The sequence below is a fragment of the Panthera onca genome, chromosome D1 (genome assembly GCF_046562875.1).
Source record: "Panthera onca isolate mPanOnc1 chromosome D1, mPanOnc1 haplotype 2, whole genome shotgun sequence".
In the NCBI taxonomy this organism is placed as follows: Eukaryota; Metazoa; Chordata; class Mammalia; order Carnivora; family Felidae; genus Panthera; species Panthera onca.
Genome location: NC_138348.1, coordinates 63,374,123 through 63,401,277, shown reverse-complemented (window position 1 = coordinate 63,401,277; position 27,155 = coordinate 63,374,123). Strand labels below are relative to the sequence as shown.

General features: G+C 38.0%; 1 protein-coding gene across 1 annotated transcript in view; it reads left to right on the top strand.

Annotated features, from left to right (window-relative positions):
* The window catches only part of TENM4 (teneurin transmembrane protein 4), a 2,903,849-nt gene that overhangs the window by 1,153,036 nt on the left and 1,723,658 nt on the right, over window positions 1-27,155 (top strand). The window contains exon 4 of the mRNA XM_078433056.2: window positions 1,816-1,869. The gene's annotated coding sequence lies outside the window, so the exon portion shown is untranslated. The remainder of the gene's footprint in view (window positions 1-1,815; window positions 1,870-27,155) is intronic.

The following is a 27,155-nucleotide window of genomic DNA, read 5'->3' as shown; positions in this document are numbered from 1 at the left end:
TTTAAGTTTGCTTGGTAACTATATGTCACTGTTAATTGGAACCTGAAAGGGAAATTAGATGACAAATTTAGTAAGCTCAGGACTCACCATAGAACACATTTGATTGGTGATCAGGCTTCTTACATTGGGGATATGGGCAAAATGCCAGCCTAGATGGATTATAACTAGCACAGTGTCCTTTGCAACTCCGAGCATCTTTCTTTTTCTAGTAGTTTTTATACAAATTTATCTTCTCATATGATCTTAATGAAGATTGACTTTTTAATCTTTTTTAATATTTATTTTTGAGGGAGAGGGACAGAGTATGAGTAGGGGAGGGGCAGAGATAGAGGGAGACACAGAATCGAAGCCGGCTCCAGGCTCTAAGCTGTCAGCACAGAGCCCGATGCGGGGATTGAACTCACAAACCGTGAGATCATAACCTGAGCCAAAGTCGTATGCTCAACAAACTGAGCCACCCAGGAGCCCCAGTGAAGACTGATTTTTAATACTGCCATTTAATGTGTCTTATAGCATATGAAACCAAAAATGTCTTCTATTGAAATGTTACATGAACATGGAAGAACAATGATATTGAAGACAGAAATGCAATGTTAGATTTGTGTGTATTTGAATAAAAAATGTTTACACTGATAGTTTAAACACAGATAAATGAGAAGATTTTCACCTTGACCTTTGTGAATGTGAATGTATATGTTATTGCTTGACATTTTGGGGATGTTAAAATAAAACAGTCATGATTTTAAGTCATCATAGTTAAAATGATTTGAAGATACAGAGTTCTCAAATGTTAGAAGAATCATAAGGTTTCTATTAAAAGTTGTACTCTGGGGGCGCCTGGGTGGCGCAGTCGGTTAAGCGTCCGACTTCAGCCAGGTCACGATCTTGCGGTCCGTGAGTTCGAGCCCCGCGTCAGGCTCTGGGCTGATGGCTCAGAGCCTGGAGCCTGTTTCCGATTCTGTGTCTCCCTCTCTCTGCCCCTCCCCCGTTCATGCTCTGTCTGTCTCTCTCTGTCCCCCAAAAAATAAATAAAAAACGTTGAAAAAAAAAATTTAAAAAAAAAAGTTGTACTCTGAATCCATTCGTAAGTTACGATAACAGAGTGCATCAATTATGATTAATTTGCATTTCTTTGAAAACTGACCAAACATAGTCCAAGGGAAGTCTTCTTTATTATATATATATATATATATATATATATATATATATATATATATATACATATATACATATACACACACACACATCTCATTGCATCAGAATGTTGTCACTATTCTTTCATGCTGAGGAAAATGCTCATTCCCAAGTGTGTGATTACAGATTTAGGATTAGACTCATCACTTCCATATCAGTGTGAATTAAATTTGCTTATTAACCTACGGATAACTTTGGAGAAGTCAGCTCATGGAAGAACATACACATGTTGCACTTATTATTTCAGAAGCACTTTGTAATTACGTTGAATTCCTTTGCCAACCCCCTCCCTGAGCTAATGAGGTTGGGTACTGCTGTGGCTCTTTGCTTTCAGAAAATTAAGTTAGAGAGATTAAATGACTCTAAAATGACTCTTGTTTCATCTTGCCAGGTCATTTCTGAAGGCTGGACTCAATGTGGGTCTAAATTTTATAGGTGGTGTTTGGGTCACTTGATAAGACCATTATGTTTCTCTTACTGAATTTTTGTTCTTTTCCTGATTTATGGAGAGAGATTCTTGATTTGTGCTGAAAGAATTAAACTTACCTGACGCTTATGTTACACATTTTATTTTCACTGTTACATTCTACTCATTCTGCTCCTGTCTTTCCCTTTTCCTAGATAAATCAGCACTTTGACAGGACTGATTGGACTGAAAAGGCAAGGCTGAATGAGGTAAGCCCCTGGGGGAGCTGCCATGAACACCCACATGTTCTAGCCAACAATCTTGGGGAGATTCTAAATTTAATCCATCTGGTTTCAGTGTGCTCAGGTCCTATCCTGCCACCCTCCTTGGTCAGACTCCCAGAAACAATACAGATGGGTAAATCCATTGCCGTTTTGGTCTGTTGGGCTGAATTTGATCAGCAAAATGTGGTAGAGTGTGCATCTACAGAAAATACATAGTCGATTTATTTGGGATGGTTGGGAATTACCAAGAAAAGGTGAGATTGTAGGAAAACCTAGCTGGATTGTAATCCAGGACTTTGTCCACTGGCTGGAGGACAGAGAACCCAGGAGGCTACCAGGTCTCAGAACCATTTCCACCCATTTTGCGGGGAGATGGCATGACATTCTCTCCAGTTTTCAGAGTAGAAACAGTCTAGACACAACACATGCTTTGAAACCAGTTCTGGAACAGGAAAATAAAAAAGGGACTGGACAGGGCCAGAATAAGACATAGGTCCAGTGAGTGCTGGCTTCTCTGGTAGCATCTGGGTTCTGGGAAAAGCCTTTAAGTATATTGGCTTTCTGGACTTGCTATCTCTGGTTTTAAATTGCTTTTCTAGAGTAAATTAAATATATTTTGCTTAAAATAATTGAGAAACATATAGGTAACGTTTTTAATATTTATGCTTGTTGATCTAATTCAGTTTGGGGTAATCTCTTGTAAGGGATTCATCAAAAAAGAGTATTGACATTTATATTTAAAAAATGTTCATTGTGGCACTATTTGTAATAATAAAACATTGGGGAAAAACTCTACTACCGAGTAATTAAGGCTTGTTACCTAAATTGTGGCATAGCCATCTAATGGAGTATCACGTACCTGTTAAGTTATGATTTTGAAAATATTTCTAATCCTAATAGATAATATTGAAGCAAGAGAAAAAGCAGTATTAGAAATTATCTGTATTAGATATGACCTCTATTTATGCATAGAAATTAGATGGGAAGAAAATGCAGCCATTGGTCGATTCTCAGATGCAGATGTATTCTGATTTTATCATCTCTGATATCAGCATGTGTCTTCCAATTAATGGAACCTTCTAGTTATAATTGGAAGCATTTTGTTTTATATTTTAGGGGTACATAAAATAAGATTGCATCTCTCTATCAATAACATCTTAGATTTGAAAACATAATCAGTATGCCAATAAAATAGGGTCAAATTTTACTAAGTGGTATTACTATGTACTTTTTCCCACAACAAGTATATGTGCACATGCATGCATGTGCGCACACACACACACACACACACACGTTTAGAAAAGAGGTAACTCTATTTCAATCCACGAACATATGGTGTTTTGTATACTCTGACCCAGAGAAATTTTAGTTTCTCTAGGATCATTTATTCAACACCCTAAACAAATTTGTAGGGTCTACCTTGGTTGAAAATTCCTGTGGCATCAAATTATTTTTTCACCAGAATTCTGTTTGGAAATCAAAACTACTTAGATCTATCTGTGGACTTTTCCATCTTCCAACAACATGAGTCCCTTGCTCATCCCAACTCACTCAAAGAATTCTGGTGTGTGACTTCCCCATCAATTTCTCCTCAAATCTGAGTCCCTTTCTCTTTCCCTGTTCAGTCTATTGTTCCCCACTGCCGTCATTCACTTATGTACATAAAATATGCTAACAAATGTTCCTCATGGGGTCTGGGAGCTCAATGAGATGGATGTGGCTTAGAATTCACAAAGTCTTAGGTTTAAAATCTGCTTCTGTCTCTCACTGATTATGTGACCTTGGACAAAGAACTAACCTACCCTTACAGCCCAGTTTTTTTCTTCTGTACAGAGGAAATAATAGTACCAATCTCATAGGAACGTTGTATGTGTTTCATGAGATAATGTATCTAAAGCAATGAACACACATTCCTATGTTCAATAAATATTCATTTTGCTCCTTCTTTTTATTGATATGTGTTTTTTCCAAATAGACATGACCCACAGTTTTCTAAAAGGGTGCTCATCAGTGTACATTTGATTCATCTCAAGTCCGAGACTTCTCCATGCGTTTGCTACTAGGAAACCTTTCTAACTACACTTCCATTTTCTTCTTTCATGAGAAGACCTAGACGTCTTTTCAGAGGTCTTCAAATTCCTGCTCATACCCCACAATACCCTTTCCTCAATTCTGTTATTCTTACAAGGCCAAATTAACTCCCTCAGATTCTTGGCTGACTTCACCTCTGCTGAATAATTATTTTCTCTGCACCAACGCTTACAGGATTGAGGCAAATGGAAAGGGTGAGGAGGTGGAGAAATGTGTGAGATTAGCAATATGATTCTCTAGTAAAAAGCAAAATCCCGGGGCAGACACCATGGACTAAAGAAAAGTGGGTTCTCCCTAAGTGGCTCCAGTACAGTATCTTGAACTTGGACATCTAATTTTCTTAGGACCTCTGCATCCTAACTACCAGTCAGTTGTCTTATCTGCTAACCATCATCTTACTTTATGTTCTTTCTTACCCATGTTGGCCTTAATGGTTTACATTCTAACCCTGAGTTCTCTCTACCACACCTCTCTGATTCAGCCCTATATTTCCTCATAGTATGCTCAAATGGTTTTCCTTATATCTGTCTTCTTAAAAAATTCAATTTAATCTCAACTTCTCCTTACATTGATATTGGGACTGACTTTATTCATTCCTTTTCTAAAACTTGCCTTATTCTGTTGTACCAGAGAGCTCAGATGGTATAGGTGAAAACAGGGAATCAGAAGAGCATACGTCTACCTCTCTTTAGAAGGAATTGGAGAACTCAAATAATGTTGAGGGGAAAAAAATACTGCTTTATAGTACATCTCTGCAGGAAGGCTAAATGGTCTTATACCGGGACTGTTATAGTGCTGTCCAGTAGGAAATTTTATTTTAAAATCTGGCTCCTTCCTGCCAACACTTTGGCATGTATAACTCTTTCCCATTACTGAAAAATGCTGACCTGAGAGGGTGAACTGTAACTAAATGAAAAGCATCACAAAGGACTTTACAATAGTTAAGGGTTAACAGTCTACGAAAACAGAAAAACATGAAAGCTTAGGAATAAGGCCCTCTAGGAAAAAGCAAACATCCTGGGGAGAGACAAGAGGGACAAAAGAAAATCAAGTTACAAAGGAATGGAATGCCATTTCTGGACATAGTGCATTTATTCCCACCACCACAGATGGTTCAGGATTATGGCTAAATTCTTTGATGAGGAGGAATTGGAATTTAGTAACAAAGTTTATAGGGTAGGCTTCAATGCAACCCCGTGTTTTACTTACAACCTGTTCTAGAGAGCCAACATTCGTCAAGTGAAGACAAGCAAATGAAAACAATATATGCAATTTATGCCATAAAAATGATAACATTCCCTACTATTTATTAATCATTGTCAGGCAGTCCTTTGAGCACATGCATTCTTTCATTCCATTCTACAACCATCTCTGTAGCAGCCCTGTTTCTCCTAGGTTTTTCAGTTGGGAAAGCCTGAGGCTCAGAAAGGTAATTTAGCTTGCCAAAAGTCCCTAAGTTAATAGCAAATAGGTTTTGGATTTGAATGAAGCAAGTTTAACAGTGTATACTGAGCTCTTAATCAGGAGGCCATATTGCTTTGCATATGGACTCAATGTGAAGAGTGGAGACAGGATTTACTTGGGGTAGTATGGAAGGGTCAGCTGGAAAGCCTGCAGGAGTGGTTAAGTGTCAAGTTGCTTAAGAAAGTGCAGAAAGCAGTAGCAATTCCTGCTACCCCACGCCCCTTCTCCCCGTTTCTGCCCATTACTACCTCCACCCAGTCTTATCTCACTACACTCAGTATTTGTCCCAAGGAGGCCATGCCAATTTCCCCCTTTCTCCTGCTGAGTAGCATGTTTATATTTTTGTTATGGAGTAAATATGTCCCCTCCTGAAGCTTCCCCACACTCCTCCCCTGAAGAAAAGCAGCTATACTTTGTTTGCTGCTTGAAATGTGTGAAATGTGATTGTGTTTACTTTTTGAGACTGAAACCAATCACATACAAAAAATACCTTTTTAGAGGAGAGAGATGTCAGCTCTAGCTGCATTCAAATATCCAATCTTTTCTGACTCACATTGAACAACCTTGAGCAAATCATTCTCTGGTTTCTTTTCTCTGCTTGTGCTGTACAAGCAGTGAGAAAGGCTGCTCCGAACATGGTAAGATCACTCAAATATTAAAGCTTTTTACGCTCTTTGCTTCTGTTCATTCTTTCTTTTCTTCTGATCTAACAAAACTTCTTAAATTATAAATTAGAGAGTTGAAGGGCTTTTTCCCCCTTTCCAAGATAAGGGAAAAATTTATGACTTTAAAAAACTGTTAGTGGCAGAGTGCAACAGACCACATTAATATTTTCATTCTGCATGTGGCACGTGATGCCCTGAGAAAGATGCCACGTTTAGGATGATTTCTTAAGGATTTCTGGGGGTTTTCTAATACAGTGAAGCAAGCCAGTTGTTTTTACCTGGAAGATGAAATATCTCCAGTCCTCTTTCGATGGCTTTCAGATTATATAATCAGCCATTTTACGAAATCCAACTCTGTTTTGCCTCCTCAGACTTTCTAGTAGATCAGCTGGTAAATCATTACTTTTCACCCTTGACACAAATGAGAAGAAATGAATAGTAAGTCAACCAAGGTATAATATAGTGGGCGAGATGGAGATGGAGTTGTTTTCCGGAATATCATTTTCTGGACTACCACTGGCTAGTCATTTTGACAATTTGTCTTATTTGTTTTTAAATTTTCTGATACATAAGAGTGTAACCTCCTTCAGGATACATTTTTTGGCTGTTTTGCCTCCTCAGTCTAGGTGGCCATCTTCTGAGCTCTCCTTTCCTGATGTACACACCAATATCAAAGCATTCATCACATTGAAGTATAAATAAGCATTTGCCTCCACACTAGCCACTGAACTCCCTGAGAGCAGGAAGCCATGCCATTTCCTATCTTCATCTACCATTACAGTGTGAGGCAGAGTAGATACTCAGTACATGGTTTTGTAAATAAACTGAACTTGGCTGTGCTTTAATGGAAATATGATTAATGATGGGGATATTTGTCCAGGACGTTTTATCTCACTGCATGGAAAGAAAAAGTTTAGAGGCAAATTCCAACATACAAATAAAATGACAAACATGAAAATAGACCCAAGTATTTCTTCCCTTCCTTGAGCCAAGAAAGAGTGCCAAAATCTCATAAGAACAAGTTGGCCCAAACTATGCCTATGTTTGGACAAGTCAGAAAAATAGTGAGAATAGGATTTTTTTCTCACTACACCATTCCTGAAACAGAATTAAAAATAAAGTATAAATATGGGGAGTTAACAGAGACACTTAACTTCCAGGAAGAAAAAAAATTAACAATAAATAACGACAAGCACAGAAACCCTTAGATGGTCTTGGCATGATGATCTCAACATTCTAATTTATCCTGCTATAAACAATATTGTTGTGCAGTCCACATTCCTGACCAAACAGTTGACATATGGTGTACTGAAACCCTCAGTCATCAGGACAAGATGTGACATTAACAAGAATGCTTCCCTATATTAGAATAGCACTTCGCAGTTTATAAATATTTCCACATATAACATCTGAGTTCTTCCTCATCAAAATTTTATATGGCAGAAGAACCATGTCCTGCTATCTTATGCCCATCTTAGAAATGGCAAGACAAATCCCAAGTGCCTCCCTCATGATCATAAAGCTTTAAATCCAGCTGTGGTGCTCAACAAGAGGGCTGACAGTCAGCCATGCGATGCCATAGCAACAGGCTGGACCCCACCATCTCAGACACTCAGTCCATCACCAAGGATTGATACAGATAATCAAGATTTGTATTTGACTCAGATCGAATACAAATTTAAGAGAAACAGCTGAGTTCTTGCAATTCTGCAAATATTTTTTTTAAGCACCTTCTATGAGGTAGGGTAACATAGTAAATGTGTAAACCATTAAAATAGATATTATTTACTGACTTTTTTATATAGTTGCAAGCTTTAAAATAAAAGAATTTACTGGAACTTCTCATAACACTACACAGAGCCAGCATTATTATGTCTATTTTCTACAACATGTCTGAAGTGGCACTGCTATAAAATGTTGAAGCTGGAGCTTCACATCAGTTCTGCCTGACTCTAAAGCCCATTTCAGGACATCATCCTGCCTTCCTGAAGATGCAGCAGAGGATGTTTCTCATTAACAAGACTCTTGGAAAGTCTCAGTAGGTCTTTGAGGCAAAATATGCTTGAAATAAAACATTATTTTCAAGTAGTAGTCATTATCAGCTCATAATTGAAAGCAAGCTTGAAGAAATGCTACAAACCAGTGTCTTCTGACACAGAGCTGTCTGCAGACATGTGGTTGTGGTTCCAATTCTCACTTTGTAAACAGTCAGGTTAAGCTGATTTGTTTCTTCCTTGCTTTTGTTTCTTTGAAATTGATGTCAGCTTCATTCGTGGTAGGAAATTGGTTGTTCCATGGTATAAAATCACATGTTTGTCTCACCTATCCAACTGAATTTAAAATGGGAAGACTTGCCTTGCAGCAATTGTGTATACGATTTAAATAAGTCACATGTATCTGAAGATAGATTAATTTGGTCTAAAGTTATTATGATGCAGGGTTCCTGCATGCCAAGTACAGGATATGATAATGGAAAGAATATGGGGCTTCAGGATCCAGCTGTGCTCTCTTTAAAGCTGAGTGACCTTGAGGAAGTCATTCTTTCACTTGGAACCTTGGTTTGTTTTCATGTCGTTACAAAGATCAGATGAGATCTACAGGACTCTAAACCTGAAGTTGTTTTATTACCATCATCATCTCTGTCATTAACAAAACAGTATTAGGAAAAATATTTTGATAAAAGAGGAACAGTATTTTCACTTAACAATGTTTTTATGGACATTTAGATCAACTTACTCATGGGAAGAAATAGAAACAACAGTCAGCAAAATGGCAAAATCTACAAAAGATTTCTGCAGAATCATAAGTCTCCGCTTCCTCTCTCCTCCCTGTTGCTCATTGCCTAAGGAACGCCTCTTCCTTTCTGCATTCCTTTCCTCTCTAATCTCTTTACCCCAGCAGAAGAGCGAAGGATAAAATGATTAGTCTTTCGTGCTCACGGTTGCTTCATAGGGTTATGGTGTGGTGGAACAGGGGATGGTGGCAGAGTGAAGCTAGCACTTAACAAGCAGTTAGCCAAGCCTCTTAGGAAACGATTCGGAGATAAAAGGGAAGAAGGTGACACAGATGCACTGTGGTCAAATAACTTGAAGGTCAGGGAATGGCCGACAATGAAAGAAAGATGGTAGGACTTCAAGTGTGGCAGGAATCCTCTTTTCACAATTACAGAGAATGGAAGCTTTTCCACCGTCACAATCTTCATTTGAACAGGGAGTATAGCTTTTGTTTTATCTCATAGGGTAGACGTGAGAATTACATGAAATAGTATATCTAAAAATTGTGTTGAAAACTGTACAGTTCTGTACAAATATTATTATTTAATATCCCTATCCCTATCCCTTTACCCTTATCCTTTCTTTTCCAAATATGGCTCCTTGAAGCTCATCATGGTTTGCCTGTCCTGAAGCCTCACTACTTTTCAGGTGTGGTGTGCAGTATTTCACAAGAATTAACTTAATAATCACTTCTTAGCAAACTGTTCTTATAGATCATTAACATGCTGATCTACACTTTTTTGTTAAGTATGATTTTTTTTAACTTAACCTAAAAAAATCAGGTGCAGTGATATCAAAATAATTTTTTATCGATGTATTTGACTTTAATTTATGCAGATATATAGTGAAACCTTGGTGTTATATTGAGGTCTATAGAAAAAGTAATCAGCCTTTGGCAATAGACAGCAAGGATATCAGGGATTAGACTTCACATGATAGTGTTTTTACACATATGAAATTATGTTTCTTTGAACCATTCTTTTTCCTTGCTCTCTCTGCCTTTCTCTCTGTGTCCTTCTCTATCACAAAATTTTAGAATTTTAGAAATTCACAATTTTAAAAAGAGGCTAGGATCTGGATGCTGATGATAGTGATTGGAGGCTTTTGAGAACCACGGTTAATGACCATTGCTGCAAAGAAGACATTTCTAATATACAATGTGTGCTTTCTAACTCATAAATTTCATTAATTAATGAATAGCTGGAAAGACTTTTTTTCCCCAATCTTGTTAAAGTTTAGACTCTGAAATGTCACAGTAGCTCCTAGACCCCACATTTGCTTGTTCGCTGTTAAAAAGTATTCCCTCATTGAGGCTGATGGTGAGAGGTCTCGTTGTGAAGTCAGAAGTAGATCTCATCTGCATTTTGTCAGTGTATATTCGAGTCCATTTAACGGTCAAAGGCAAAGACTGATTTCTTCAGTCTGGGAGCCTTTCTGATTACAGTAAGAAAGCATGTCAGTCGAGTCTACTCACATATCTTTGTTCTACTACCTGAAACCCAGTCACGACCTAGTGATTTTGCCTATCTGAGCTTGTGTCCTTGTCAGTGTCTGAAAACTGGGACCAGAATATTGGTCTGAATAGTATTGTGAGTAATGCATGGAATGGTGTATGTGAACATGACCAGCACCTGGTTGGGGCTCAGGAAATGTTCAAACCAATGAAAATCCACTCAATATTGACATTATTTTCATAGTAAAGAAAAATTCCTTCACCTGTTCAACTCCTACTCATTAGTAGGATGAATTTGGAAATTGAAAGAAGTCACTTGGAAAGCTCAGGATTCTGGCTACCTTAATTTTATTTAATCTGCCTATGAAAGGGTCTTCAATAGCAGAGAAAATGGGAAGACAGCCAGCTCCAAAAGTTAATGTATTATTAATATTTTCAAAAATATTACCTTTCTTCCATCTACTTCACTCTTCTTTGTCTTTGATACTTAAACCCTAGGAGAAAAGTAGGAAACACAAATATATTCCCTTTCATTATGTTTAAGTTCTAAAAATAAAGAGGCTTTTCTCATTAGAATAAACCATTCTCATATAGTAATAAAGGAATTTTGAATGTGAAATGATGAAATGTTAAGATTAGTAAAATAATGATTATAAACAATGTGATAGGTAATGCTATTGTTCAAATACAAATATACCAGCAGCAATACTATTTATTTTTATATTTGAACAGCATGTTACATCTCCAAAATATCTTCCCATGTATTATACCATGCAGTGATCATAAGACATAAGAGAAGCAAGTATTATTGTACCCATTTTATTTTTTTAAAATGCTTATTTATTTTTGAGAGAGAGAACACAAGCAGGGGAGAGGCAGAGAGAGAGAGAGAGAGAGAGAGAGAGAATCTGAAGCAGACTCTAGGCTCTGAGCTGTCAGCACAGAACCCAACGTTGGGCTCGAACTCACAAGCTGTGAGATCATGACTTGATCCGAAGTCGAGTGCTCAACCAACTAAGCCACTTAAGTGTCCCAATTGTACCCATTTTATAAATGAGGAAACAAAGGCTCAGAAACACAAAAATTATTAACTGCAGAGGTCAGAGCATGAATTCTGCTCAATAAACCTGTTGTTTTGTTAAAAAAAAAACACAGTCATATAAATAATCCTAATATTTTAAGTCTACTATTTTTTTTAAGTATCTTTTATAAATTTTTTAAATGTTTATTTATTTTAGAGAGAGAGAGAAAACACGAGTGGGGAAGGGGCAGAGAGAGAAGGAGACACAAAATTGCAAGAAGGCTCCAGGCTCTGAGCTGTCAGCCCAGAGCCCAATGTGGACCTCAAGCTCAATGTGGGGCTCAAACTCACTAACTATGAGATCATTACCTGAGCCAAAGTTGAACACTTAACCAAATGAGCTACCCAGGTACCCTGTTAGGTCTACTACTCTTTTTTATTTCTCATATGAAAGGCAAAATAAACTCAAAACAAGAACTTTTCAAAAGAATATATCATAACGCGGTTTTATTCAGAAATTATTATAGGCTTTTTTTGTATTTTAAAAACAAAAGTGGATGTTATTCATGGTGCTTGTCCTCTACAAACCTGAAATAAAGGCATAACAGGTTAGAAAACTAAGTCGACGAGTGCCTGTTCTGTGCTAGCTGCTGCAGACATAGGCTATTTTGTTTAATCTTCATACAGGGTTAATATCTCTTATCTTGACTTGACAGATGGGGAAACATGTACTGAGAGGAAAGTGCCTTGCCCAAGTAGACATGGGGTTAAGGGGAGACAAAACTTAAATTAGAAATTTGATTCATATGACTTGAAGAATAGCACCCTTTTCTCTCCAAAGCGTCCTGCCTCCCTAGAGAGAGACAAAGTGTTTGTCAGGTTGATAGCCCCCTGCTGAATCCCTTTCCTTTCTGTGGTGAGGAGGTCCAGAGAATCTCAGGTGCACTGTAGCTTCTGTGATGTTTTTACAGTAAAGAAAGCATGCCTCCCTGTACCCTTTGCTGTATGATGAGACAAACAGCGTATTGTTCCAAGTATATACCAGCCTGAGGATATTATGTGTAATAAGGAGAAGAGAGAGAAACTTGCGTCTAAAAAAACAAAACAAAACAACGGCAACAACAACAGCAACAGATAGACTAGGGGCTGAGAGTATCTATACCTACAGATGCATTCAGTGAAAACTGGTTAAGTCTCATGCCTTCCATAAAGGCAGATGACTGGATCCAGTTGTAAATTGTTAAATCCAGGAGTGCTTTTCTAAGGAAAAAGCTATCACTTTTAAGGATCATTGATTCATGAATCCCCAAAGGAAGGGTATTCTCAATTTTACATCCTCCAGAGATCTTTGAGCCACTCTGCAAACCAATACCTGGATGGCATGGACAGAAACTAGATGGAAACTAATGGTAAGCAAGCTGACCACTGGGAACACTGGGTAGCCATTACCTGAGCCACTAAAACTCCAACTAAGAAACCAGAACTCCTCTTCTTTGCACATGAATCACCAAGCCTTTCTTGTATTCTTTGGGATTGCTTTGGAATTAGCTCAACGTTTTATTTTGCCTCTTAAGTGTGGGATAGTGAGTCATAGCTTTGAAGTCAGACACACAAAAATTCAAATCTTTCATTGCCACTTACCAGCCAGAAACCAAAACTGAAACCCACAGTTATGTGGCTCCAGAGTCTTTGCTGTTTCTTTGAATCACATTGTCTTGAACAGTAGACATGTCTCAGCAACTTGTTGTGATATCTGATATACCATCATTGGAAACAATTTATGGTTGAAGGAAAGGAAAACTAGTATTTATTGGATGCCTGTGTGCCCGTCTCTCTGCTAGGCACTCTCATGTGTATGTAGGCATTTGTTTTATATTTGTGTCTAATGTATTGTATACACACACATAAACACATACTCATATATATATACATGCATACACACACTTATATATAAATATCTTATATAATAGACATAATAACCCTGCAAGTGAGGATCAGATCAATTAAAGTATACAATTGACAAGTTGTTGCTAGATTATGGTTTTAGAGAAGCTCAATTCCAAAGATAAAGTTTGTTCTACCATAATGTGCAGCTTTAGGATCAATATTCCTCTCAATTAAAAGAAAAAAACGGACAAGGTTTTTGTAGTATAGGAATACCTAGAACAACAAATTCATGATGGTCTCCAGTGATGTCTGTTAGCTCTTTGGAGGGTAAAGAGAATTCTTTGTTGTATGCTACACTATACTTGATGTGCGGTGAATGCACAAGAAATGTCTAACACTAACAATCACTTAGAATCTATTAGCATCTGGGCTGTGTCAGAACTCTACATGTCTATAATTGATATTTTACAGTTAAAATATCATGAATATTTATTTATTTATTTACTTACTTACTTACTTACTTCCTCCCCCACCTCGGGAAGTTCATAAATTACAAATTAGAATGGTTGACTTCAGTTTTGTGGCTTCTCCTTAATTGCTTTCATTTTTCTCCAGCAATGAGACTTCTCTGTTGATTTTTAGTCAGGATTTTAGCAAAAATATGAGTCAATATTAATAATAATTAGAAATTTTCCACCCCTTTTATAAATCCTATACTCTCTTCCCTCTTGTACTTAGGGTACTCCTACAACCCAGAGCATACATGAAGAAGTAAAGCCAAAGGTGTGTAGAAAGGAATTCCTTTGAAATACAGATGGGATAGGGATACACCTGGGGCTAGAGACCAATCTTTTTGGTTTACTGATTGAATCAGTTTGTTCTTGATAATTATACAAGTTACACCTCTTTCTTCTTTCCTTTCCTTTTCTTTTCTTTTCTTTTCTTTTCTTTTCTTTTCCTTCTCTCTCTCTTTCTCCCTTTCTCCCTTCCTTCCCTGCCCTTTCCTTTCCTTCCCTTCTTTCTTTGCTAGCTTGCTTTCTTCCTTCCTTTCTTCCTCCCCCTCTCTTTCTCTTTCTTTCCCTCTACTCTCTCTCTCTCTCTTCCTTCCTGTGTACATATGGAAGGGGAAAGTCTACTGGCAATCTAGAGAAATAAGGTGAGGTTTAGAGACTCAAGGAGAATTAAGCAGTCTGCAAGGTGCAGAATGTAAAATGGTGGATGCAGAATCTGAGATAATAGTGTTATGATCAATCTTTCCTTTGTTTTCAGTTCCAGTCATGACAATATTATATGTCTTTTTACTACCACACAGCAGAATCAAATCCCTAGCATATGTATTGCATATTGCGCAGTTTAATATCTTGGGATATATAGGGATCTCTATATATCCTAGCATAGTTCTGATCATTATCATGTTGTTTAGCATTTCTGCTATATCAGGATGTGTTGGATGAAACACTTGGGGAGAAGAAGGAAAGTTGCAAAGTGGAAGGCATATGATCACCCCAAGGTTATGATAAACAATGTATTTTAGATTAAAACATACAAATTCAAATTTTTAAAGTCTTTTACTTAAAAGACTAGATATGGGGTGCCTGGGTGACTCAGTAAGTTTAGTGTCTGACTTCAGCTCAGATCATGATTTCAGATCATGGGTTGTAGCCCTGTGTTGGGCTCTGTGCTGCCAGCTCAGAGCCTGGCACCTGTTTTGGATTCTGTGTCTCCCTCTCTCTCTGCCCTTCCCCCTCTCATATTCTCTCTCTCTCTCTCTCTCTCTCTCTCTCTCTCTCTCAAAAATAAATACACATTAAAAAATTTGAAAAATTATTTAAAAGACCAGATCTAGGGTTCAACTAGTTATAGACTCTTTTAAAAAAGAAATTTTGGTGGAATCCAGGGATTCCCTCGTAGAAAATAAAAACTGTTACTCAAATCACATCTATGTAGGATGAGAGAAAGGAAGTGAACAAGAAAAAGCTAAATAGGAAAATGAAGGGGAAAAAGCGGGAGGAAAGAATGAGGTGAATGGGAAGGGCCACTGGGAGGTGCTTTCCACTATGGTTGGAAATTTAAACTAGAAATCCCATTTTGGAAAGGAATGCCAAAGAAGTTAGTTGGTCCAAAGGTGTGTGTCAATCATGAGAAGGAGAAATGTAGGCCTTGCCTCACAAGGCATTAAGTGTGAGAGTTGCAGTTCAGATCATCTGTCACTTCTGAGGCCTTTGTCCTTTCTAGCTCACCGCCCTTCAAGGATTTCTCACTCATCTGTCTATGAGCTTGTCACTGGAAAGCCAATCAATCAGTACCTGTGGAAGAGAGAGGATGGAGGAAAGAAGAATGGAAAAGAGGCAGGGATGGGGGACAGAGCCAAACAGGAGAATCAAGGACCCAATAAGAAGTATATCCACGGAGAATTCATTATATACATTTTCCATTTTATAGACTCTGGCACAACCATAAAGGTATTGCTGAATATGCATTATGGTTTGGCATGAAGACATGTTCATGATAGAATAAATGGAAAGAAAACAAGTTAAGCGCAGTATTGTAGCATATTTGCTGCTTGTTTAAAATATGTATAGAAAAAGTAGGGAAGTACATTTAACAGAATGTCAGCAATTATTTTTGTCACAGTATTCTTCCCACTTCTTAATATAATATCCTTCATAACTTTATGGTAACATAGTAGTAATAATGGTATTGAATCTGAGAGAAAATAGGAGTGTCCTGGACAAGTTCTAGAGAGATGTTGCCATACCTTGGTCACATTGTTTCTAGATACCTCTAGCATCTTTACGTGTGCTGGATGTGTCTGTTCACATCTGGAAAACCTGCAGGGGGATACTCACAGATGTTCTTTCGCCTTTCACCGTTCTCGGGTGGCATTTAGGTATTTTTCCCTTCCGATAGCTGGCACATGCTCTCCTATCTCAGTATTTCCACTGCATTTTAACCAAGGCTTCTCAGAAGGGGGAAGGAGAGGAATGTTGGTAAAAAGAATTTGGTCCCCTTATAAAAAAGGGGCCTAGTCCTTGTTCAACCCAGTCACTTCCTAATACAAACTCCTTGTAACTACATTTTCCCCTCTGGGATCTGCAATTACTCTTAGGAGTGCTGCTGTTAGCAGTAACCCAATCCCTAGTGTTAGGGAATCACACTGACTATTTCAGGCCACTTAGGGACTATATCAAATGCATGCGAAGCACAAATAAGTTTTAATGAATAAGCAAATGGATAGGTAAGTGAAAGAATGAATGAATGAATGAATTATGATTTGAAATCAGAGGTCTTAAATGCAGTTCACCTACAAACCATCTTTAATATTTTACCATCTACCATATTCAAAACTTAGCTTTTTCACAAAATAATTATACTAATACATGTGACTCTCAGAACTATCAGGAGATTTAAATGCGATAACATGTAAAATGTTCTTTGTGCGCTTTATGCATCAAAACATGCCTCTTACTTGTCTGGAACATGGCTCTTTATACTTTTTTGCTATAATAATTTTCCTGTGTGCATCATTTTCCCCCAACAAGATTTATTTAAACTCCTTAAGCATCTGGTCACAGTCTGGTTGAAAACTGTCTCCCTTTTTTTTTTTAAATCATATTATCTTGCTCCGTAACTGGTTGCCAATAAATATCTTATTTGTTTTATTTATAAAATGTTTATACAGCATTCAACACTATCATAAATATTCTCCAAAAGTAACTCATTTAATCCTCATTGCAACTCTGTGAGGCAGATACTATTATTATCTTCTCATTAGTGAAGAAGAATCTAGGGTAGAGAGGGGTTAAGTAACTGTCTACCACCACCCAGGTAATGAGTAAAGAAGTCAGAATTTGAACCCAGTCACTCTGACTCCAAAGTATATGAGACCGATTTTAAGTGTTATTAAATCACTAGAATGTTCAGAAAAGGACTTCTTTGTGTGAATAAAATAAATACAATTTATTAAGCCACTTGTTTGTGTCAGGCACTATTCTCGGGGATTTATATCCATTATCTGATTTAATCCTTTGAAGAAAATATCAATATCCTCATTACCCTTCCTCTCCCACTTACATAGGGAAATATTTTGTAAATTTTCAGAAAAAAAAAAAGCATATCGCCATAATAAAGTTTTATTGAAGAACATTTAAAAAATCATAATTAGATTTGGGGTAGTAGCCTTATTTAGTTCAGACTAATTCAGTTCATTCCCACTGGGGCAGGTGCCTGTGGAGGGACTCGAGATAGAAGAGGTAAGTTACAACCATATATTTGAAGTGTTAAGACTCACTCGTGCTGCCCTAAATATTTCCCAGAAAAGTTAAAAGCAAAGACAAGTGTATATGGGTCCTGTATCTAAAGTAGCAATCTGAGCAGAAAAGAGGACAGACTTGAAAATCAGACTTTCCTGGATTTGAATCTTGGGTTACTCTTCTAACTGTGTGTGTTCATAGGCAAACAACTCAACTACTCTTAATCTGTAAATGGAGATTAATAACACCTACATATTACAGCTGTTGGATATACAAATGCAGTCATGCAAGTTAAAGGAACAAGGAGAGTGCTAGGGAAGGGGATGAGCTCCTGCAAAGGGAAAGGTGAGAAGAGTAGCCTGTAAGAGACTGAAAGAAAGTCCAGAGCAGGGCAAGAGTGCGACAAGTGACAAAGTCAGCAGGGATCCTATTGTGCAGAACCTGGTGGGCCAAGGTAAAGATTCCTATTCAAAGCAGTGGTACACTTTGAAGGGCTTCTAAAGAAAGAAGTGGCATGCTCAAGTGTATTTATTTATTTTTTGAAGTTTACTTATTATTTTGAGAAAGAGTGCATACAGGGGAGGGGCAAAGAGAGAGGGAGAGAGAATCCCATGCAGGCTCTGTGCTAATAGCATGGAGCCCAATGTGGGCTCACAAACCATGAGATCATGACCTGAGCCAAAATCAAGAGTCGGACGCTTTACCGACTGATCCACTCAGGTACCTCCTCAAATGTGTTGATTTTTTAAATAACTCTTTGGTTCAAACTATGCATGCATAAATTATACAGTTTTAATCTTTGCCCATTTTGACTTTTTACTAAGTGTCAAATACTATACCAACTTTTTTTCTCTTACATTACCTAGTTTAATTTTCATATATCCTGAAAAAGAAGAACACTTAACCTAAAATATTTTACACTTTACAAGTGAGGAACCCAAGTGATAGTGAGGAAAACTGGGGTTTAAGTGTAGGCTTACCTGACTCTAAGTGCTCTCGACACCATCTGTCAAGTATAGTCGCTGAACACTCACTGCCCTTAGAGAAGACGTGAGTGGTAGTGGTAGGGGGGTAGACAGGGAATACCAGGGTCTCTGTTGCTCTGTAGGGTCTCTGACAGATATACCTTATTATAAGCACCCCCCAGTGGGTCACGTCTGCATAATCCCCTCTCCTTGCACACAGCTGGAACCTGGAACTTGCTCCAAGGCAATTTGGCAAAAGTAAAGGGGGTGTTCATTCCTATGAGAGCATTATGTTATGTAAGACTCTGCGTTAGCAGACGGGAGCACCAGCTTCTCCTGCTGGCTTTGAGGAAATAAGATGCCATGATGTGAGAAAGCTATGTGGCAAGGAACTGGGCGCAGACTCCAGGAGTTGAGACTGGATACTTGGCTGACAGCAAGAAAATGGTGGCTCAGTATTACAACCACAAGAAACTGAATTCTGTGAACAGTTACCTTTGAGGACTTCAGAAGAGGACGCAGATATTTGTGCCTGGACTCCTGACCTGCTCAGGATTCAGTGGCTGTAAACTCTTACAGCTTCTGGTGTATCAAAGTGAAAAAAGAAATTTTGGCCACTAGAAGAGTAATATCTAATTCAAGGATGTCCAATACGTGGAAAGAGAGAAGAAAAGAAGAGATTTTCCAGAAAGGAGTCACACTTCAAGCCACCGATAGGGTACAGATTAGAATGTAAGAGGAGACAAGATGGGTCACCTGTAAGTTGACTCAAGAAGCTATAATTCTTTTTTATAAAATAATTTTATAAAGGTATAAGGCTTTATAAAATTCTTTTCTGTTTTTTTTCCCTTTCCCAGACATTCTGTGCTTACCTTTAAGAGTAATTTTGGATTCGGGGCATCTGGGTGGCTCAGTTGGTTGAACGTTCGACTTCCGCTCAGGTCATGATCTCACAGTTTGTGAGTTCAAGCCCTGCATCGGGCTCTGTGCTGGCAGCTCAGAGCCTGGAGCCTGCTTCGGATTCTGTGTCTCGCTCTCTCTCTGCCCCTAACCCACTCACATTCTGTCTCTGTCTCTCTCAAAAATAAATAAAAACATTAAAAAATTTTTTAAAAAAATTTTGGATTTTACCTTACATATTACAGGAAGATAGAATTCCAGATATTTATTTTTTGTCCCATCTGACTTTTCTTTAGCTGCGTTCAACTGTTTATTTTTTATCTGCTGAATAGTCAGCCTGAGAACATATGGGATAGACGTATGTTCTATATAGCATGTTCACAAATAAAATAGAAATCTTGAGCCATTAGCTAAACATCTTCATCCACATGTAGGGTGGCTCTGTTTTTTTTTCTCTTTTTCTTGAAAAATGATATAATAGGGACACCTGGGTGACTCAGCTGGTTAAGTGTCTGACTTTGGCTCAGGTCATGATCTTGCGGTTTGTGGGTTTGAGCCTCGCGTAAGGCTCTTTGCTGACAGCTTGGAGCCTGGAGCCTGCTTCATATTCTGTCTCTCCCTCTCTATATGCCCCTCGCCTGCTCATGCTGTGACTCTCTCTCAAAAATAAATATTAAAAAAATGATATAACAATATAATAATAATTTTAACAATTTGATGAACTATACTATTTTCTATATATGTATTTTTTGTAATCATTATTCATATGTATTTTTGTGTTAGAAAGTAATAGTCTTGGGGTGCCTGAGTGGCTCAGTTGGTTGAGTGTTCAACTTCGGCTCAGGTCATGAACTCATGGTTTGTGGGTTCGCGTCGAGCTCTGTGATGACAGTTCTGAGCCTGGAGCCCTGGTTCGGATTCTGTGCCTCCCTCTCTCTCTGTTTCTCTCTCTCTCTGTTTCTCTCTCTCTCTCTCTCTCTCTCACTCTCAAAAATAAAGATTTTTTAAAAATTAAAAAAAAAAGAAAGTTATAGTCTTAATGAGAATGCTTTCAGCTAAAAGAAACAGCAGCCCCAATTAAAACTGACTCGTTTATAGGGCCTGTGATCTCAAATATCAGGAAGTCCAGAAGCAGAGTGGGCTTATTTAATGTCAGTTTATTCAAGGTAAAAAGCCAGTAGAGGTATAAAGGTACTTTTGCCAAAACAATTTTTTTAAGTGGTTATAAAGGTCAAGGTTTCAGGTTTTTTCCATCTCTACAAACTGCCATAGTCAATTTTGGTTTCATTCTTTGGTTGAAAGATGCCTGCAGTGTTTGCAGGTGTCACATACAGATAGGATGGTGAGATGAGGAAGCAGAGACAGCCCACATCACCTTGTAACTTTCTTAAGAGCAAGGCTATTTTTTCATAAAAGCCTCCATCAGATTTCCATTATAGCTCTTTGGCTAGATTTTACACACCTTTTCCTAAACCAGTGCTGGTGAGGAAAATGGGATACCCTTAAAGCAAGCAAATCGATCTGGAAGTTGGCTGCCTACAAGATGAGGCAGGATGATAGGGGAACAAACCCAGATAAGGCACCAAAGTAGAAACGGATTCCGGGTGGTGTCCATTACAACGTGCACTGCATTTTTTTTAAAGAAGCTACTTTCCTACATTATCTTAGAAAAAATACTCTCCTGTTGAAATATCACAATTTGCTAACCTTTTGCCCTAATTCTTGGTTTAATTTCAATAGGTTTATAAAATAAAATGTGACATCCTGGCATTTTCTAACCTGCTCTGGCATTCTATGACAGTGATTTCTAGGGAACTAGGGTGGGTGAGATTTTTTTCTACGAAGCTAGTTTTGGGTATACTAGAAGAAAAAGTTCTATATGATTTGAATGTTAAGTGGATAATACAATTATTTTAAAAAATCATCTTGGTATTTTAGTTAGCCCTCAAACAACAGAGAAAAAAAAATCATTTATCTGGGATTAAGCACAGACATTACATGCAAGATCCATGATAGGTTAATTTATTTGCAATTGAACACTGGTAGCATTTAGGTCACTTATGTTATCTCAGGCTCCCAAACTTCTAAGTAAATTTCACTTGGAAAAAAGCCCAGAATTTTTTCAGCATTTTAATATCAACAACAACAGCAATATCTCCTCCATTTACGGGGTGCCTATTATTTGCCATTATTATCTTTTCTCATCATAATTAACCCTAAGAAATCAATATTATCTCCAAAGATTACCTTTATGTGGATTACAAAAGAACACTTTCTAGAAAGTGGTGAAAATGGATATCTCATCTACATTTTGTAACTCAAACATCCATAGCATTCCGCTGAGCTAAATTGCCCAGAATAGTAGCTACTCAATAAATAGTTGTTGAATCAGTGGATGAACAAATTTTAAGCTCAAATGAGTGTTTTTGCTCCCCAAGGATCATTAAAACGCCATTTAAGATCACACCATACATTCTATACCAATTAAGTTACATTTAGCAGAATATACTCTGTTAGTTTAAATTGATTTCACTTGATTTGATTTGGTTTGTTGTAATAGGCAAAAGTATGGTCCTCCCTAGAGCTTTAAATAATGTTCCTAGTTCCCCCCAATCACCCTACCTAAAGTGTATCTAATTAAGTAGGAAAAAAGGGAAAAGAACCTTCTCCACAGGAAAGTCATTTTGTCTTCTTGGCCATTTTAAATGGAGTTTATAAGCAGAATGGAACCAGTAATGAAAGGATGGCTAACGTGGATGATCTTTCTCATTAGTCACAAAGATCAGAAGGCATAGAATCGTTGAGAAATCTCTCCATCCTTCCAACTTTGCTATGAAGAATTGGGGGTTAAGTCCACAACCGTGGGAAGTTGCCATCTTGAAGCAGAACACTCCCTTTGGAAGCAGGCGAGCAGCAAATGAGCCAGCTTCTGTTTCACAGGCTCACTGACACAAGTCCTGTCAGAATTTGGAGTGTGGTATGAGTTTGTGTGCATTTGTGCAGATCTGTGCGCATGAGCACATGCATGTGATGCAGCCTCTGTTAGCCTTTCACATACTCATGGTTTTATGATAATCATCCAGGACGTTCTTTTCACCTGTTGCTGCCCGAAATCATATACTCATCAGAAGACTGCTGTCAGCAGATGCTAGACACACAGTGCAGTTGTTGCTAGAGATGATCAAATGGTAGATGCTTCATAATCTTGGTCACTTTGTGTCTTAAGTCGCCAGGTGTTTGCCACTATGTCGCTGATTGAGGCCTCCATTTGAATGGTTAGGGATGAAAAAGAGAATAAGAAACACAGGGGGGATTATACTGGTTGACCTTCTTGCACATGCTGGGTATAAGGCACTTTGTGTATCACCTTCTTAGTCCTCCCAGTGATTCTTTAGTTAGGTATTATTCCTATTTCACAGATGGAAGATGAGGGCCCTTGAAGTCAAATAGCATACCTGGGGTCATAACGCCAGTAAAGCTGCAATTTCTAGGTGAGTGGGGAAAATTCTAGAGATTTTTGTCAAATGAAAACATAATTAATGGGCTATTGATATAACCATTCATCAAATTAATATAGTTTCTTCCTGTTGTAATAGGTGTACAGCATCCAGATGACACTTTGTTATGTATTAGGATCTTGTCATGAGCATGTATCAGAAATAGGGCATTTAACTCAAGCAGCCATATTTATGAAACGTTTAAAGACTCCTGAGTGTACACAGATATTCAAGGACGAGAGAGTTCAGAAATTATATGACAAGAGAATTTGTTTTTTTAATTACAATCATAAAATACTTTAATTCTCTCATTGGAGAAGTTGAGGCTAAATAGAGCAGAAGAGTTAATTCCCTTGCCAAAGATCACTGACCTTTCCCCTGCATCAAGTGTTGCTAACAAAACAATCTCAGGAAAAAAATCCTCACAAGGAGTTTCATCTCAGGCTGATTTTAAGCCAAAGGCCTTGGCTGCAGGGTTCAAGTAATATCTTCGTCTGGGTTACAGTAGGTTTCCCAAGAAGACAACCATGTTCTATTCAGTCGTAAGGACCTAGGAGAAGGTTCTGCAGAGAAGTCAAGTATAGATTCATATTTGATGCAATTTTATAAAAACTCTAAACTTAATCTGACAATAAAAAGGAAAAGAAAGAAAACTAATGTTGTCCTTCTCAAAACAAATTGTCCAGTCACAACAGTGTTGTGGAGTAGAATCATGTCTTAAACTATCTCAAAAGGGGAAATGAATGCCCTGTGACATTAGTTTCATTTTAGGTTACACTTAATAATTGTCAGAGGTGAACATTTGAGTCTGTTTGGCTCCACGCTTGTGTTCTTGATTTCCAACCATTGGTTCCCAGAGACATTTAAATGGAAATTATTCAGTTGCCTGTCAGGGGTGTGTTGAAAGGAACCTCACGTTGGGAAGCAGGCTGGTCTTCATAACCTCTTAGATCTTTTCATTTTCCCAGCTTCTTTGATGTTATGATGCAGCTGGGTGACATACTTATAATACTCAGGTAAGGCTAATGATGAAAATTGGTGCTTAAAATAGAGCTTTGGAGGCTTTCACTTACCTTGATCTTCTCTGTATAACTCTGTGGATGATTGGCATTTGGCTCCATTAAAGGTTTATACACCATGGGCAAAATGTTAAAAATTGCTCCCTCCAACCTTATTATAACAGGGTTCTTGGCAGCTATGCCACATGCCAACTCCAGAGTGGTTTACTTGGTGTGAAGATAATTACTCTAGGGTTAATTACAGAATTCTTCCAGCTTTATTACACAGGTTCCTCAGAGACACAGTCTATTTTTTACAAGCAGTGGATAAAACTGACTACATATAAATGTGCAGCATCATTTGCAGGCATGAATCCATATAATTGAATAAACTTCCAGGAGGTCGAATGGTGAAATTTACTGGTCCTTCTATTCCTACCTCCATCCCTTTCTTTAATACTGTGGACAATGATATGTTGGGTATTTTCTGGATTTACCATGGGCTGATTGGCCAAATGATTTAGAGATCAGTTTGTATCTATATCTCGAGATTTTTTTAAACTGTAAAATCCTCTCTCTGCAACATCTAATAATATTGAGCATTCTCATTTTACATCTTTCTTATCCATTGTCTCCAATGACTTATCAATTAGATTTTTTGTTTGCTTCCATTAACAGAAAAAGCGACTTCAGTCATGAGGCCATCGTTTGCTATATAACTCTCAAATTATAAGAAGTATAGAGGGAGGAATACAATCTGTGGCAACTACATTGGTTGTCTGACTGCCTCCCTGATTCTCTTTGTTTTGTTGTCAGTGTCTTCTTTGTCTTCAGGATGGCTCATCATGGCGACAGGATGGCTACCAACTGCAACTGGGGCAACATGTTTCTTGGTCTACATCCACTGGGAGAAAAAGAGGGACATTACCAATGCTTGCAATATGAGTGCTTCTTTTAGGGGGCCATCCTAGGTTGTTAGACCAATAAGAGTGTATAGAGAAACACCTTTGCCAATCTGGAAAAATTTGGAATGATTGGAATTTATTTCTGAAACTGGGATGTTAGTTCACAAACTGGATCTTACATGGAGGGCAAGGAGAGACCAAAGAAAGAGGTGGACCACTCCAGATTTGTAGATATCAGCTTTTAATAAGCAAGGAAACTTGCTTATAAGGTTTTTCTTGGGCATCCATGGGACAAGGGGATGTCTGCAGTCACTCACCACAAGTTTTAAAGTTTATATAGAGTCCTTAACTGAATTTAGCCACATATACCATCCAGATGGGCTCAGCAACACCTTACTCTCTAAGAGGCTATGTTTTGGGGACATCTTCCACTGTGAGAATGGTAGGCAGAACATAAGTTCCAAAGACAGGAGAGGGGGTGGGGAATCTCCGGTTGCTTGGGTTCAGCTGGCAGATCAACCAGCAGTCATGTTCTTTTCATAATCTCTTGCAACATGGGGATGGATTCTCTTTCCTCTTCATCATGTGAAAGGGCAGAGTGGATACCTGAACATCACTGATATCCTGTTTGGGAAGTAAGATGATACGATAGGTACTGCATCGGCAACCAATGGGTTCCTTTATGCAAGGCAAGATGCAATTTTAGTACCTCCTCACTCTCCATAGCATCTTCTCCTTGCACAGACACTTCAGTGGTGGTGTTCTCAGGGTCCTGTTCTTGAAATTCTGTTCCTACTCTAGAGATGATTTGAGCGTTAAGTATACACATTGTATAACAGATATTTAAGGTGTATAGTGAGTGCAGGAACAGACTCTGGAACCAGGCAACCTAAATTTGAGTCCCAGTTTGGTTACTTGGTGCCAGATTCATCTTAAGCAATTTCTTAAATTCTATGTGTCTCATTTTCTTAAAATGGAAAATCAGGACGAGAACAGCAGTTATCTCATAAGGCAAAAGGTTTTATAAGGATTAAATAACAAAATATGTAAAGCTTATGACAATATCTGGCCTCATTTTAAAAAGCTTCCTTATGGTGCTTCAACCTCAAAAACTGTTGGTATGAGCACAGGAAGGAGAAAGAGAAAAGACAAAGCGTTGTGCTATTAACCCATTACTTTATTTCAGGTTCAAAACAACAGTGATAACTGCCTTAGTGAACAACTTGGCGTTTCTTTATGCGTACTCTTTCCAAAGAGGAAATCAACATTTATTGTGGTCTTAGCATAGGAGAAGCACTTCTGGAGGGTACTTTAAATTCACCTTCTTTTGTAGGTTCCCTCAAACCGCATGAAGCAACATTACTCTTATTCTTTTACAAAGAAAGATCCCAGGCTTAGAGAACATGAGTATATTATCCAAGGACATTGAATGGTGAAATCAGGATTTGAAATCTGGTGAATCTAACTTTACTTGCTTACTTTTATTTATTCCTTACAATTTGGTTTACTCATTTCCTTCTTTAAAGCCATTTTTGACCACTCAGACTGGGTTCAAATAAGTGGAAGGGTTTCCAGAAGTCCCAGTGCTGCAGTGGTATTGTTGATCACATCACATTATCATTACCTGATGTTGTCACGTCTTGTATGTTTTCCCCTCATAGACTTTTATCTCCTGTTATGTTTGCAGCAGACAACAGCAACCTCAGTAAATGTATATTGAATGAACAAATAAATTAATAGGCAGAAATGAGTGAAAGCCTTTAACCCCCATGGTGTTCTTCCTTCTGTGACACTTAGATCTTCAGTCTTCCCTTCACAGAATTGCGCCAAGTTGGGGGCGAGGGAAATGTATGTGTGTGTGTGTGTATGTGATGTGTGCATATATATGAAAGCCAAATGATTTGACAAAGATCTGATTTATTTATAGATATTAGAGATTCTATAGAGATATATATTCTATAAATATAGATGATATTGGTACAGATATATCTTTTCCGTAGATAGATCTGTGTATTCTGGAGGTTTTCTGATAAGCTAGAACCTTAAAGGACCTTAGCAGCTTACTTTTTCCTACCCATGGATGGGATTTTGTAGACCGGCCAATTGAGGGGCAGAAAGAAGTGCCTGATAAAGTTCCCTTGATTAATCCCTGGAGGAGATGAGCCCTGCGTGAATTCTTATGACTGCTGCACTCACTCAAACTAAGATCTCCTTTTTAAACATTTCTGCAGGGATGACACATCTCATTATATCACTTTGTCAGATCATTTGGCTTTCCTTTGTGAAGCAGAAGAAAATCTTGAGGAGACTTCAAATTATAATAAAAGAACAGAATGTATATGTATGTGTGTGTTAAAATGGAATACGAATCTTGCAGTTTCTTATCCCCCCTTTAGCT